At 47.2% G+C, this 15,228-nt stretch overlaps 1 protein-coding gene across 2 annotated transcripts in view; it reads left to right on the forward strand.

Moving 5' to 3' along the window:
* Positions 1-15,228, forward strand: part of CSMD2 (CUB and Sushi multiple domains 2) — a 683,179-nt gene that overhangs the window by 302,455 nt on the left and 365,496 nt on the right. The gene's annotated exons all lie outside the window — the stretch shown is intronic.

Below are 15,228 nucleotides of genomic sequence, written 5' to 3' on the forward strand. Positions count from 1 at the left end.
CTGAATGTGCACCCCTGGGCAACTTTGGAGAGTTCCCCTAGGTTTTAATCCTTCCAACTTCTTGGCATATGGATACTGCTCTGAACTAAAAAATACATTTCCAGGCTGCACTCTCACTGAATGACTCATAGATTAGGGCTATGACCGAGACATCTACATTTTAAATACCCACCCTTGGCCGTCTCGATGCAACAGGTCAGAGAATGCCTTTGAGAAATACTGGCTTCGAAAGAGACAGTTGTGAGGGGACTCAACACCTATCAACCACCCACCACTTGCCATACTATTGACATTTTATTTATTAAGTCCCCACCAGTCTCCAGTGATCATCATCATTTTTGGTCCAGGAAATAATTTGAGACTAAGATGATGTTCACCATCAGAGGTGTTCAGCAATTTTCCCAAAGAACAGCTGCTTACTAGAGTCAGAGGTGGAGCCCCAGGTCTGTCTGACTCCAAAGCCTAAAACTCTTACGATTCAGCACCTCACCTACGGTGGGGAAAATGGCACCTGGTTTCAGATAATTCAGTGTCCGTCATATGGAAGAAAGTTTAGATCATTGACAGAAACTGAAACAGCGGGTAGTTGCTTCACTCTGCGTAAGATCTAGTAGTTAGCTGAGGACAGCTTCCTGCAAGAGGACTCTTGGAGTTAAGTGGATACTGGACAAACATTAGCTGGAGCTGTCCTAGTGGGGATTGATGGAGTCAGCTGCCGTTGCAGCTCTGAATCCCTTGCAAGCCTGTAATGTCTAACCTACGGTGCTTTGATGAGATGACTCTGAGTTTGGTCCTCATGTTCTGCCTAGAATTACGTTATTGCATTTGTGGCCATGAAGGGAAAGAATGGGAGGGAGTCGGGAAAGAAGTCAGCTAGGAGATCAAGGTACGTGGATTGAAAGAGCCAGGACCTTGATTCTTTTATCCCTCATCTAGCCACTTCTTAGTTATGCGACAACTGAGAAGATATACTGTGTCCCCAGCGAGATGGATGCCTCTGACTTCGTTATGGTTGATGGAAGGATATACCTAGCATGGACTTGTTCAGTGAACTCAGGGCATGAATGAGGAATCCTCCTGGAATCACACTTCAGGTGACCAGGCAAGTTTTCACACGTGCCACGCTCACTAAATCCAGCCAAGGGCTGAGTCTACAAAGAAATAGCAGTCAAGAGAAAGGGAGATGTGTTTCATTTCTCTTTGTTCTGAACACTCTCAAATGGGAAGAGTCGTGACCTTGGCAGCTTTATACAGAGTATGAAATGGCAAGTGTTGTCCACCGAACAGCCTGCCTTTTGAAGTTGTCTCATTAGACCATCCATCTTCACCCAAGTTAGCTTCAGTGCTCCAGACTCAGTTACTTCTGGCCACCCCATTCCCCATCTCCCACCAAAGTTCTGTCATAGCCCTGTGGATACCAGTGCCCACATTTGACTTCCAGCCCTCCATTCCCCAGCTGTTTAATCTTAGGCAAGTCATGCAACCTCTTTGAGCCTCATGCCTTGTTGGTGGTTTTATAAATTGGCACAACCTTTTGGGAAGATAGTTTGACAGTATATAGTGATTAAAATGTAAAGAGTGTGTGCCACTTTTAGGAATTTATCTTGAGGAAATAGCAAGAGGTGTTTGTTAAATGGGATCCACAAGGATGTTCCTTGCAGTAACATTTATTACAATTGGGGAAAGGAAACTGTGTATGTCCAGAATTAATGGTTCCATAAACTGTGGTACATGTGGCTGATAAACCATGGAACAGTTAACTTCAAAGGATGTTCACAGAAATGGGAAAATCCCTTAATATGATATGAAGTGAAAAAGTCAACCTACAAAACTAAATATATATGGTATGAACTAAAAATTTTACATACAGATATATATGCTGCTGCTGCTAAGTCGCTTCAGTCGTGTCCGATTCTGTGTGACCCCATAGAAGGCAGCCCACCAGGCTCCCCCATCCCTGGGATTCTCCAGGCAAGAACACAAGTGGGTTGCCATTTCCTTCTCCAATGCATGAAAGTGAAAAGTGAAAGTGAAGTCGCTCAGTCGTATCCAACTCTTCGCGACACCATGGACTGCAGCCCACCAGGCTCCTCTGCCCATGGGATTTTCCAAACAAGAGTACTGGAGTGGGGTGCCATCACCTTCTCCACATATCTACATAGTAGTCATTAAAAAAAGAAGACAGGAAAAAATATTAACACTATGTGCTTAGGATGGGATGCTAATGCATTTTTTATGTTCTTTTGTGTTCTCTTTAAGTTTTATAACAAGCACATATTACTTCCTGGGTGCAGAAAAATCAATAAAAGTTAAAATGCCTTTTGATAGCTCCTACCACCTGCAGGATGAGGAGCAAACTTCTTACCAGAGGATTTTCATAATCTGACCGCATCCTTAATGCAGTAGCTTCATCTCCTGCCACCTCTCCGCATTGTCACCGGCTCCCCACACCATTCCCCCGTGCCTTGCTTCAGCCACTCCAGCTACTTGCCATTCTATAAATACATCGTAACCATGCATCCTGTCACGCCTTCCTGCGTTCTCCATCTGTAATGACCTTCTCCACACCTTTCAAGAATCAATTCAAGTATCTCCACCCCTTCCTTGACAGTTAATTATTTCCTGCTCTCTACTCCTGCAGAAATGTGTGAGTGTATTTTTTTAATACTTATACAGCGTCCGTCACCCCCACTTTCTCTTTATTCAAGATTTTGTGGGAACCCCAAGGAGGGAAGGCCAATTCTTTCTTGAAGAGTGAGGAAGGCATTCAGAGGAGAAGACATTTGATTTGGCTTCTTGAAGAACGAATAGGAGTTTGTCAACTAGACAAAGAACAGTGGACATCTCACACGATTCTAGAGCAAGCTCCCTGCTGGCAAGCTCTTACAGCTGTTTCCAGCATAACCCTTATCTCACTGCACAGTGCGCTGCCTCGGGGTATGTATGTCTCCCCAGGCAGACAGTAGGTCCCTGAGCGTAGAAACTGTGCCTCGTTTCCCTTGCAGTGTTCACCAGAGTGCCTGACACATACTGGGTATCACAAAAATGTTTTTGTCCCAGAGTGTGAAGGTCTGAAAGTACCAATCCCATAATTACCTTTCTCCTTATCTGAGTGCAAATGGGCAAAGATCGTATTCTTGTCTCTTATCACTGGTTTCAAGTGTGGGCCCAGAGATGCTGCACATACATACTCTATAAATTGTCTGCTGAATTGAACCAAATTGAAGAAGTTGCTCAGTTGGTAGGCATTAAGGGGATCTTCTGCAACATTTGGACTTCATTTGAGTATAAAAATCCCACCAAAATGAGCTTTGATTCTGTTTTAGACAACATGCCACGGTTTCAGAATGATGCCTTTGAAATAAATCCTGTTTGAGTAATGTTTCTCTTGGACTCATAAAATCTTTATGGCAATCTTTTCTCATCTGATAGACTGTGAAAAGGAAGAAGAAGCCAGAACCACTGAGCAAGAAGTGGGGAATGCAGTATTTTCTCATATGTGGGTCACACACTTACTGTAAATATTTTTTAAATGCAAATACAATCCTGACTGCACATTAGCTAAAAAATCCTAGCTCTGTCCAAAGTGCTGAATCTGTGAGTACTCTCTGATTAAAGAGTAGGTGGTATGGAAATTATGTGTCCATTCAGATAGAAGGTTTGAATGTATTAAAACAAATGAATAGGTTTCTGTCCCCCATTGCAAAAATAAAAAAGACAGAAACAGAAAAAATAAGTTGATAAAGATGAGTTCTCAACCCAGTTGTGCAAAGGAGCACTGACTTGGGAGCCATGCATTAAGTCAACACACATTTTTTAAGTGCCTACTGTATACTAGGCAGGCTTCCCTGGTGGCTTCGTTGGTAAAGAATCTGCCTGCAATGCAGGAGACCCAGGTTCGATCCCTGGGTGGGGAAGATCCCCTGGAGAAGGAAATGGCAACCCACTCCAGTAGCTTGCCCTGGAAAATCCCATGAACAGAGGAGGCTGGCAGGCTATTCTTCACGGGGCTGCAAAGAGCCAGACACAACTTAGCAACTAAACCACCACATCACCACCACATACTAGGTGTTGTTGTTGTTGTTGTGTAGTTGCTAAGTCTTTTGTGATCCCATGAACCATAGCCCTCCAGGGTCCCCTGTCCACAGGATTTCCCAGACAGGAATACTGGAGTGGGTTGCCATTTCCTTCTCCAGGGAATCTTCCCAACCCAGGATCAAACCCTTGTCTCCTGCACTGCAGGTGGATTCTTTTTTTTTTTTTTTTAATTTATTTATTTTAATTGGAGGCTAATTACTTTACAATATTGTATTGGTTTTGCCATACATCAACATGAATCTGCCACGGGTGTACACATGTTCTCCATCCTGAACCCCCCTCCCGCCTCCCTCCCCATACCATCCCTCTGGGTCATCCCAGTGCACCAGCCCCAAGCATCCTGTATCCTGCTACAGGTGGATTCTTTACCACTGAGCCACCTGGGAAGCCCACTAGGCATTGTACTAGAACATTAAGTGAGATAAATCATAATCTTTGGTCTCCTCAAGATCACAATTGGTGCTTGCTCAGCCACTACCCAACTGTTGACCTTGGGAAATTTACTCAAGGCTTAGATCTCTCATTTAAAATTTTGGGGAAACCTATTTCCCAAATTACTGTGCAAATTAACTAAGGTAATGCTTGTAAAGCACTTTGCCTGGAATTTAACTTATCTAAGCTCTCAATGAACGTTACATGCTAGTAGTATGTATATTAAACTGTGCTAAGTTCTTTCTATCCATTATTTCATTTACGCTCTCATTTACTCTGTACCAGTCGTGTGGAATAGGTTTTAACATCCACTTTACACAGGTGAGGGAATGGAGTCTGATAACTTACCCAAGTTGGTTAGTAGTGTGAACAGGATTCAGCTCTTTTCACTTGAGAGCCAGCATTCATAGCTGTGATGATGCCACTTATAGCCGGACTTGAAAACAGATGGATTATCCATCCTGACAACCGAGTGCGTGTGAGCTTAGCCCATCAGTCGTGTCTGACTCTTTGCGACCCCTTGGACTGTGGCCTGCCAGGCTCCTCTGTCCGTGGGGTTTTTCAGGCAAGAATAATGGAGTGGGTTGCCGTTTCCTCCTCCAGAGTTGACAATCAAGGGAAAAAGGCAAATTCAACCCTCACCTGGGCCTGAAGCTTTAGAAAGGCAAATTATGAGAGAGAGGGGTGGACACGTGGAGCAGGTGCTTGTGTGACTCAGGTCAGGAGCGCTTGTGGGTGAGTGGAGAAGGGAAGGATGAATCCCAACCCTCAGGAGAATGGGGCCAAACCCTAGACGTGCCAGAACTATGAGAGAGTAGGAGTGGGAACCAGAGACTAGCGCAGACCAGTTGGGCAGCCGGCCCACAAGTCGGTTGTATAGTTAAATATGAAGGCTGGAGAGGCCCCGGAGGCTGAGTCCCACAGAGCCCGTGACATCTTGGGTTGGGGGTGGTGGGGTGGTATGCGGGAGGGCAGCAGGCTATTTCCAGAATCCACCTGACTTGAGGACAGGAGCTCAGGATGGATTTCTTCTAGAGACTCACTGGCCCTGGGGCGGGGCAGGTTGAAACTGACTCTGTGGCTGAGCAAAGGCTGGGCAAATCCTGGTGTCACAGGGGCCTCTGTTCCACATACTCAGAACCTCCAGCCGGGATAAATCTCAGGTTTGCTTGTCCATGTCCTTTGGAGTAGGGGTGAGTGATGGGATGGGGCTTCTGAATTAGTGACCACCCATTGTTTACCTTGGTAGTAACTGTGCTTTTTTTGCTGTTTGTTTTTTGCTGTTTTTTAGTCTAAGTGCTTATGATTCAGTCCTATAGACTCCACATAAATATATATTCTCTTTGCTTTTCTCCCTCTGGAAGACTACATAGGGCTACAAAGCAAAACAATATCCCCCTTTGCCCACAAAACTGCCCAATAAACAATGGAAACTATTTGGACTCTCTTGATTGAAATGGAAAGGTCACGTCTCAGTAGTGTCTTTGGGGCTTGCTTTTCCCATTTGTGACAATTCTGGACTGTTCTGGGGGCCTCCCTAAGGTGCCTTTCCAGCCCTGACCTTGCGTGAATGTCTTTTAAACACCGAGAGTCTGGCCAGTCATCAGGCGGGTACACAAATCAATGCCCCTCTCCATAGGATTGTGCTCCTGGGGCCTCCGTGTGTACTTCCTTCTGCCCCTGCTGCTGCTGTCAGATCAATGAGGGGACCAGATGGCTGTGCTGTGTCATGACAATGGCTTCTTTGCAGGGACTTCTCGTATCCTTCTCTGTCAAGCTGTGGAGGTCAGGGTCAGCTGTGCCCCACACCCCAGCACTCCGGGGAGGCCCATGTTGGTTTCTGATAAGGATCAGCAGGGGTCTCTGGGATGGACCCTGATCTGGCCCCCACCCCCCTGTGGTGTCCCCACTAGGGAAGAAGTGTGACTGCTCCATCTAATGTACCCACAGGACCTGGCCCCGTCTTCTGCTGAAGCTGAAGGGAAGGCATGAGCGTCAGAGAAGCAGTGCAGGAGTCTCGGGTGGTTTCCAGTGCCTCCTCTTCGTGCAGTAACGGCCTCATGGGGGCGGCTCCTGGCTTAGGAATCCAGAGGGCTTGTTGCATAAATACATGGGACACAGTGCTGGAGAGCAGTCCTCTCCGGTCTCACGGTCTCCTCCCCTTCTCTCTGTGAGTCGGCACACAGTCCCTGATGGTCACTCCACTCCCTGAGTCTGCTGACCTTCTCGCTTTAGGAACCAACTGACTGACTCCCAGTTTCTACATCTCTTGTCTTGAATTAGCACTAAAAATTTTTTCAGAAATTCATCTATGTACACACACATAAATGAATTATATATAATTTAAATTTATGTGACTTCCAGAATTACAGGTAGAAATTCTTTGGAATTAAGCTGTGTTTGTATTCCCAGTTGCTCAGTCCTGTCCAGCTCTTTTCAACCCTTTGAACTGTAACCCAGCAGACTCCTCTGTCCATGGGATTTTTCAGGCAAGAATACTGAGGTGGGTTGTCATTTCCTCCTCCAGGGGATCTTCCCAACCCAGGGATTAAACCCCCATCTCCTACATCTCCTGCATGGCAGGTGAATTCTTTTCCCCAACCCCACAAAAAGAAAAGGGGAATCTGGTTGGCTCCGCTCCTTAGTCGAGGTTAGCTCTTGGTCCAGTCAGCTGCTACCAAGGAAAGAGGTGCTCAACTGGAACAACGTAACTGCAGGAAGGAGCCCACCCCTCCCAAGGTGGGCAGGAGAAGAGGGCGCAGGCTGAGCGGAGGCGCATCTTCTCCATGGGGTCCACCTTCCCATCTTCTCTTTGGTCTCCTTCAGGAAGTGATGGAGAAAACTACTATTCTCATGTCCCTCCTTGAGCAAAGTAAAATAAGACCAAGTGAGGGCTTGGCACTCTGCGAAGAGAACTTGAGAGCAATTTCAGGGTGTCTTCACCACTACAGTGTTGTCTGTCTGGCTCTCAAAGTCTACAAAAGGAAGCTCTGTAAATACCAGAGATTACTGTCATTATTGTGAATCCTCTAAGCAGCTAAATTTCCCCAATTCACACAGTTGTAATGCCTTGGGATTGAGAGATATAATTAAGAACAGATGAGCCTCAAGAAGGTTGATGACTATGATCTGGGGTTGCATGAAACTGCAGAAGGAATGCTGATGGGAGTTCTGGGACTTCATCTCCCCCAAGTGGTGGCGGAACACTGCCTGGAGGGGGGTCAGTGGCAGGAAGGACCTTGGTTACTGGCACCCCTGGGTCCAGGAGTCCTCGCCCCCAGTCTCCTAGAACCAACACACAACCTCTATACCTACTCAAGCAGTGAGAACTAACCAGCGCTGACTCGGCTTTGGTCCGTGATGCTGTGGCCACTGAAGAGCTTCCTGCTGCTGTGGTGTGGAAGGGGACCACATGGTCACTTCTGACCCTTTTCCTCTCAGGCAGCCTCTGCCACCCATCAGCCTTGGCACAGGAGGGCTTTGGCTGCAGCATTGAGTCGTTCCTCCCACCCCACCTCCAGCCCTTTCCGTTTTTACTCATTTCTCTGCCTTCAAGACTTACTGAAAGGTACAGAAATACCAACAAGGCAATACTATGTTTTATTTGATCTATCCACTGCAGCTACCTGAATCTATATAATCTGTCATGCTGAGAGTGTTTTGACCTTCTAAAAGGAAACAAGTGCTCTCCAAACCAGAGCCAAGAAAGCAGCTTGGACCCTTCCACAAGCAAAAGTCTAGGACCCGGGGAGTTCCAGAGCATGCAGTCACCATCAAAATGTGACTAGACCTGTTGAGGTTGAAGTCCTTGAAGCAGGAAAGGGGTGTGTGTTTTATTTGCTTAGTCGTGTCCTACTCTTGGCAATCCCATGCACTGTAGCCTCCTCGGCTCCTCTGTCCATGGGATTCTTCAGGCAAGAACACTGGAGTGGGTTGCCATTCCCTTCTCCAGAGGATCTTCCTGACCCAGGAATTGAACCCAGGTCTCCTGCACTGCAGGCAAATTCTTTACCATCTGAGCCACCAGGGAAGCCCTAGGAAATGGGAGGAACAGTGACCTAGCAGCCACGAGGAGGCAGAGGTTGAAGGTGCTGGAGCCAGCTTGCCTGAGTTCTGCTCCTGGACAGCTGTGTGACCTTGGAGAAGTTGCTTAACCTCTCTGTGCCTCCATCGTCTCTCCTGCAGACCAGGGACTCTAATAATAGAATCTGCCTCGAGGGGTTGCTGTATTAGATGAGTCGGTACACGTGAGATACCCAGAACAGTGGGTGGCAGACAGGAAGTGCTCAGAGGGACTCTCCTGTTTCTGGAAGTTGCATAGGTGCCTTATACTGAGTCTGTTCATTTTTTTCTCACAATAATTGTGGGAAACAGATTTCTGTATCCCCATTATGCAAAAGAAGAAATTGAATCTAAGATGTTCAGTGAATTGCCCAAGGCCGAGTAGCTAGTAAGTGGCAGGGACAGATTTCTCAAGTGGAGAGCTCTCGCTCCAAATCCTGTGTTCTCTCTGATTCACCGTCATGGCCAGTCCCCTTCGTGGTCAGCCTGGCTTCCGTAATCTTACCCGTTCCACCCCTGTCCTCCGAATCCCTCGGCATCTACTCCAGTTCCGGTGATGGTGGACTCACAGCTCCACTCCTCAGCTTTGGCAGCTCTCTGAGTTTGCATTTCTCTGTTTCTGAAAGCTGCCACAATAGCAGCCCCCTGAGGGCCAGAGACGGACTGAGTGGTGGTAGCTGGGCTGGCCCCCCCCACACCTAGACTTTGGCGTCCTCTTGTTAGAGCTCCGTGACCGCAATGGAGCAAGACAAAAACAAGGCCGCTTCATAATCACATCTGAACTCAGACACAAATGAGGATATCACCAAAAGACAGCAATGACCCCACCTCCCCCTCCCTTTGCATCTTGGCTAACACGAGTGACAGCTGCTTCTTTTGTAAAAAAAATAGTTTATTTATTTATTTGGCTGCATCTGGTGTTCACAGCATCATGTGGGATCTTTTGTTGCAGTGTGAGGTCTCTCTAGTTGTGGCATGGGCTCAGTAGTTCCAGTGTAAGGACCTAGTTCCCCTGTAGTATGTAGGATTCTAGTTCCCTGATGAGGGATGGATACTGCATTCCGTGCATTATAAGGCGGATTCTTAACCACTGGACCACCAGGGAACTCTCAACAGCTGCTTATTTACCAGTTACAACTTTAGTCTTGCTTCATGCCTCCCACCTTCTAGATAAAATTAAGTACCCAATCATAGAAGTATATTCAGTTCCTGTTAGCAACCAGTCCACAGCAAAGCTCCACTGCTTTGAACCCTCCCCCATATCACCTAACAAAAAGCCTAACTCCTCCAGTGAGTTCTTTGCAACCCCAGGCTCCTCTGTCCATGGGATTCTCCAGGCAAGAATACTGGAGTGGGTTGCCATGCCCTCCTCCAGGGAATCTTCCCAGTGCAGGGATCGAACCCGGGTCTCTTGCATTGCAAGCGGATTCTTTACCATCTGAGCCACCAGAAAAGCCCTCCACTTAGCCACTGAGATGCCTGACAGTTCCCAGGGCTGTGCATTCTCCCTCATGGCCAAGAGCCAATAATCCCAACTTCGTTCAACTACGGGTGGACCCCTGGTGGTCTTCAGCTGTGCTTTGTGGTTGGGGGCAGTGGAGGGGTGAGGAATTGACACTGCCTTCTGATGATGCCTGGAGAGTGCTAAGACCATAGTATGCTGTGCTGTGCTGTGCTGTGCTTAGTCGCCAGTCATGTCCAACTCTTTGTGACCCCATGGACTGCAGCCCACCAGGCCCCTCTGTCCATGGGGATTCTCCAGGCAAGAATACTGGAGTGAGTTGCCATGCCCTCCTCCGTATTAGCATTATATTTATGACCCAAAATGTCCTCCTCCTTTGGACAGAACTGGTGTGCACCCGTACATCTCATCGACCAGCCCTGTCTTCGCGGAAATCTGCAGACAGCCCCTTAGGTTTGTTCCGGGCACTGCAGCACACCCTCTTTGCACAGACCCCTTCTCACAGACCCCAGTCCTGTGAAAACTTTCATCACCCTTAACATCTGGGTGGAGGACCTCCTCTCAGGGTATTTAGACAGCCTAGGAGGGATGCGAGGGGCCAGGTTGGCAGTGGAGTCGCCAGTCATCAGCAGCCCCTTCTGCTTCCTGGCCGGGCAGACGCCATGCAAATGGAGGCTCCCTCGCCCACTCACCAGAGGTGTGTGGGCCAGAGGAGCCGGGCCGGATCCTTCAGCGCAAATGTACTCACAGCTGCATCTGCCAGGGGCAGCCCCAGGGACCACAGAGTTCTTTCATGCCCACTGCCGCTAATTGCAGATAATGCATTAAAAATACAGAGCCGCATCTGTTCATTTCAACACGAGTATTGAGGAATTTACATGGTTCATAATGACAGGGTGTGAGGGGAGGAACACACTCATTCTGCCTGTGGGCCAGAGACGCAGCTGTGAGCAGAGAGCTGGAGGTGTGATTTCTGGTGCCCAACAAATTCTCTGGGTGAGAGCCAAGCCCTTCCGAGGAGGCACCGAGGGAAAGATCCTGGTATTTCTCTGGAAATGCCAAATGATGTAACCAGTCAAGCACAGGGTGTTGTCTCAGGAGACCTCCTGGCCCAAGTCTGCTGTGGGTCCAGCTCCAAAAAGAAGAGGTGACTCACAGCAGGCCCAGGAAGGAGGAACCTTTCAGGATTCCATTGCTTATTTTCCGGCACTGAGCACCTCACCTAGAGCCTCAGTTCCTCATCTACAAAATGGGGATGTTTAAAGTTTCTGCCTGATTGAGTTTATTATTAAGTAAGATTGTTACATGTAAGGGTTTTCCAAGCGGCTCAGTGGGTAAAGAATTGGCCGGCAATGCAGGAGACACAGGAGACCTGGGTTCAGTCCCAGGGTCAGAAAGATTCCCTGGAGAAGGGAACAGCTACCCATTCCAGTATTCTTGCCTGGAGAATCCCATGGACAGAGGAACCTGGCGGGCTACAGTCCATGGGGTCACAATGAGTTGGACATGACTGAAGTGACTGAGCACACACTCACACATTACATGTAAATGACCTCAAACACTACCAGGCATGGCACAGGTACATAAATAACAGCTTTATATTATTATTTTACTGCATGTGAAGCACTATGAGATTTTTAAGGGCACTAGGCTGAATAAGGCAAGGCCCCTGCTCTCCTGCACAAGTTGAGACAAACACTAGATGTGATATGAATGAGATGAGGATGTGATATGGGAGCACCGAGTGGGTGAAAGGGTCCAAGAGGGCTTCCCGGAGGAAGGGACGCTTGAGCTGAGTCTTGTCTGACAAGTGAAAATTTACCAGACCCCGAAGGTAGGAAGGAGGAGTTCAGCCTGGAGCAGCATGTGCAAAGGTCCTGAGGAGAGTGAGAGTGTTTCTGGAGGAAGTGTTGTAGCACAGGACCTTGGGGTGGGGGTACTAAATATCTCTTTCCTGTGTAACAAATTACCCCAAAGCTTACAGCTTGAACCCATGTTTCTTATCTCACCTGGTCTGTTTAGACCAGGTGGTAGGAACCTGGGTCTGGTTCAGCCAGATTCTCACAACAATGCCATCTAGGAGCCTTCCTGGGTGATGATCATCTCAGAGCTCTGCTGGGGGAAAAGATTTGCTCCAAGCTTATTATCGGGGTGGTTTGAAGGATTTTGATGTCCTCAGTGCTGTTGAACAAAGAGTGCCTCAGGTCCTTCCCACAGAGCAGCTTTCAACACAGCTGTTGCCTTCATCAGAGTGAGTCCGAGACAGAGAAAGAGAGAGGTCATGGTCGTTTATAACCTAATCTCAGAATCAGCGGCCCATCACTTTTGCTGTATTCTATTTATCAGAAGCACTGAGCTCCTCCTTTGGACAGAACTGGTGTGTACCTGTACCTCTCATTGACCAGCCCCGTCTTCTCTGAAATCTACATAGACATAAGGACAGAGGGTTATACAAGGGTGTGAATGCCAGGAGACAAAAATCATCTAGTCATTTCTAAAGAACTGGACATGGAACAACAGACTGGTTCCAAATAGGAAAAGGAGTACGTCAAGGCTGTATATTGTCACCCTGCTTATTTAACTTCTATGCAGAGTACATCATGAGAAATGCTGGGCTGGAAGAAGCACAAGCTGGAATTAAGATTGCCGGGAGAAATATCAATAACCTCAGATATGCAGATGACACCACTTTTACGGCAGAAAGTGAAGAGGAACTAAAAAGCCTCTTGATGAAAGTGAAAGAGGAGAGTGAAAAAGTTGGCTCAAAGCTCAACATTCAGAAAACGAAGATCATGGCATCTGGTCCCATCACTTCATGACAGATAGATGGGGAAACAGTGTCAGACTTTATTTTGGGGGGGCTCCAAAATCACTGCAGATGGTGTTTGCAGCCATGAAATTAAAAGACGCTTACTCCTTGGAAGGAAAGTTATGACCAACCTGGATAGCATATTAAAAAGCAGAGACATTACTTTGCCAACAAAGGTCCATCTAGTCAAGGCTATGGTTTTTTCCAATGGTCATGTATGGATGTAAGAGTTGGACTGTGAGCAAAGCCGAGCACTGAAGAATTGATGCTTTTGAACTGTGGTGTTGGAGAAGACTCTTGAGAGTCCCTTGGACAGCAAGGAGATCCAACCAGTCCATTCTAAAGGAGATCAGTCCTGGGTGTTCTTTGGAAGGTCTGATGCTAAAGCTGAAACTCCAATACTTTGGCCACCTCATGCGAAGAGCTGACTCATTGGAAAAGACTCTGATGCTGGGAGGGATTGGGGGCAGGAGGAGAAGGGGATGACAGAGGATGAGATGGCTGGATGGCGTCACCGACTCAATGGACATGAGTTTGAGTGAACTCCGGGAGATGGTGATGGACAGGGAGGCCTGGCGTGCTGCAATTCATGGGGTCGCAAAGAGTCTGACACTGAGCAACTGAACTGATCTGAAAGCTTCCTGCCGCAAGCTGCCCCCATCCTGCAATGATTTCATGGCCTTTCCACATGTAACATGCTGTTAATCCTTCCCAAGGCCCCCCAAAAGCCTCATCCCATGAAAGCATTGGCTCAATGTCCAGAATTGCACCATGTAAATCAAGTTCAGGTATGGATGGACTTGGTGTAGTTCCTTAAGTACAGGTCCTAGAATATTGTTACTCTGGAGCTATAGCTTTGCAAAACCAGGTGAACAAGTTCTCTGTCCCCACACACAGGACACACAGAGGTGGAACAAGCACAGGGCAATGGGTTCGGACATTCTTACTCAAAAGTGGGGAAAGTGAGGCCGAGAAAAGTCCCTGGCCCATAACAATTCTGAAATCCACCAATGAACATATTGGAAGTTTCTTGATTAGTTTTAAAATCTGAGAATATTCAGCTCTACCTTTGGAGCTCTTGGTTTCTCCCTCTGAGTCGTCCTTCTGTTTTCTTCATGAAAGGAAATGTATGTTTGAAGCTTACTTTTCTTCAGCCTGCTTCCTGCTGAGAATTTGGGGAGCCCAATGACCTCTTTTTATTTTGTACCCTCTCTGTCCTTTCTGTTCCAATCTGACAGTGATACTTCTGATAACAGTGTTCTCCAAAACTTCGTGGGTCTTCTGTAAATTTCATTGAGATTCACTCTATTACAACAAAAACCACAACCGCAAGTTTCTTTGAACTGAAGTTCTCTACCTTGGGCGTCCATTTGATGGCCAAGGGACAATGCTCACACGCTCCCCAGAGGCCCTACTGTTTGATCTTGAGAATCTGTAAAGCCCACCCTCCTCTCTTTAAAGGGCCTTTGTGAGGCTGAATAACACTGCAATCCTTTGATCTTCCTGAGGTCTTAGCCACGGGTTGCACAGTCACACCTTTGGCTTTATCTCCAGACCACCTTTTCTTGACAGTGCTCAAAGCCAGCTCTTAATTTTAGCATCCTTTGCTGTCTTGGGAGGCTGAGAGCTTTCCAAACTATCAAATCTGGCTGCTTCCCCACCACCTTTCCCTCGTTTTATCTCTCTTCTCACATTGCTGTTGTTCAGTCACTTAGTCATGTCTGATTCTTTGCAACCCCATGGACTGCAGCACACCAGACTTCCCTGTCCTTCACTGTCTCCTGGAGTTTGCTCAAACTCATGTCCCAACGGAGTTGGTGATTCCACCCAACCATCTCATCTTCTGTCACCCCTTCTCCTCTTGCCCTCAATCTTTCCCAGCATCAGGGTCTTTTTCAATGAGTCGGCTCTTCACATCAGGTGGCCGAAGTATTAGATCTTCAGCATCAGTCCTTCCAATGAGTGTTCAGGGTTGATTCCCTTTAGGATTGACTGATTTGATCTCCTTTCTGTCCAAGCATCTTCTCCAGAACCACAGTTTGAAAACATTAATTCTTTAGTGCTCAGCTTTCTTTACGGTCCAACTCTCACATCCATACACAACTCCTGGAAAAGCCATAACTTTGACTAGACGTTTGTTGGCAAAGTGATGTCTCTGCTTTCTGATACGCTGTCTAGCTTTGCCATAGCTTTTCTTCCAAGGAACAAACATTTTTTAATTTCATGACTGTGGTAACCATCCACAGTGATTTTGGAGCCCGAGAAAAAAAAATCTGCCACTGTTTCCATAAGCAGCAAGGAGAAACCAGCTAGTACCTTCAACCCTTTGCTTGGATATCTCTTTAGCCAGATCACAAAGTTGATC

Source organism: Bubalus kerabau, chromosome 6 (genome assembly GCF_029407905.1).
Source record: "Bubalus kerabau isolate K-KA32 ecotype Philippines breed swamp buffalo chromosome 6, PCC_UOA_SB_1v2, whole genome shotgun sequence".
NCBI classification, from domain to species: Eukaryota; Metazoa; Chordata; class Mammalia; order Artiodactyla; family Bovidae; genus Bubalus; species Bubalus kerabau.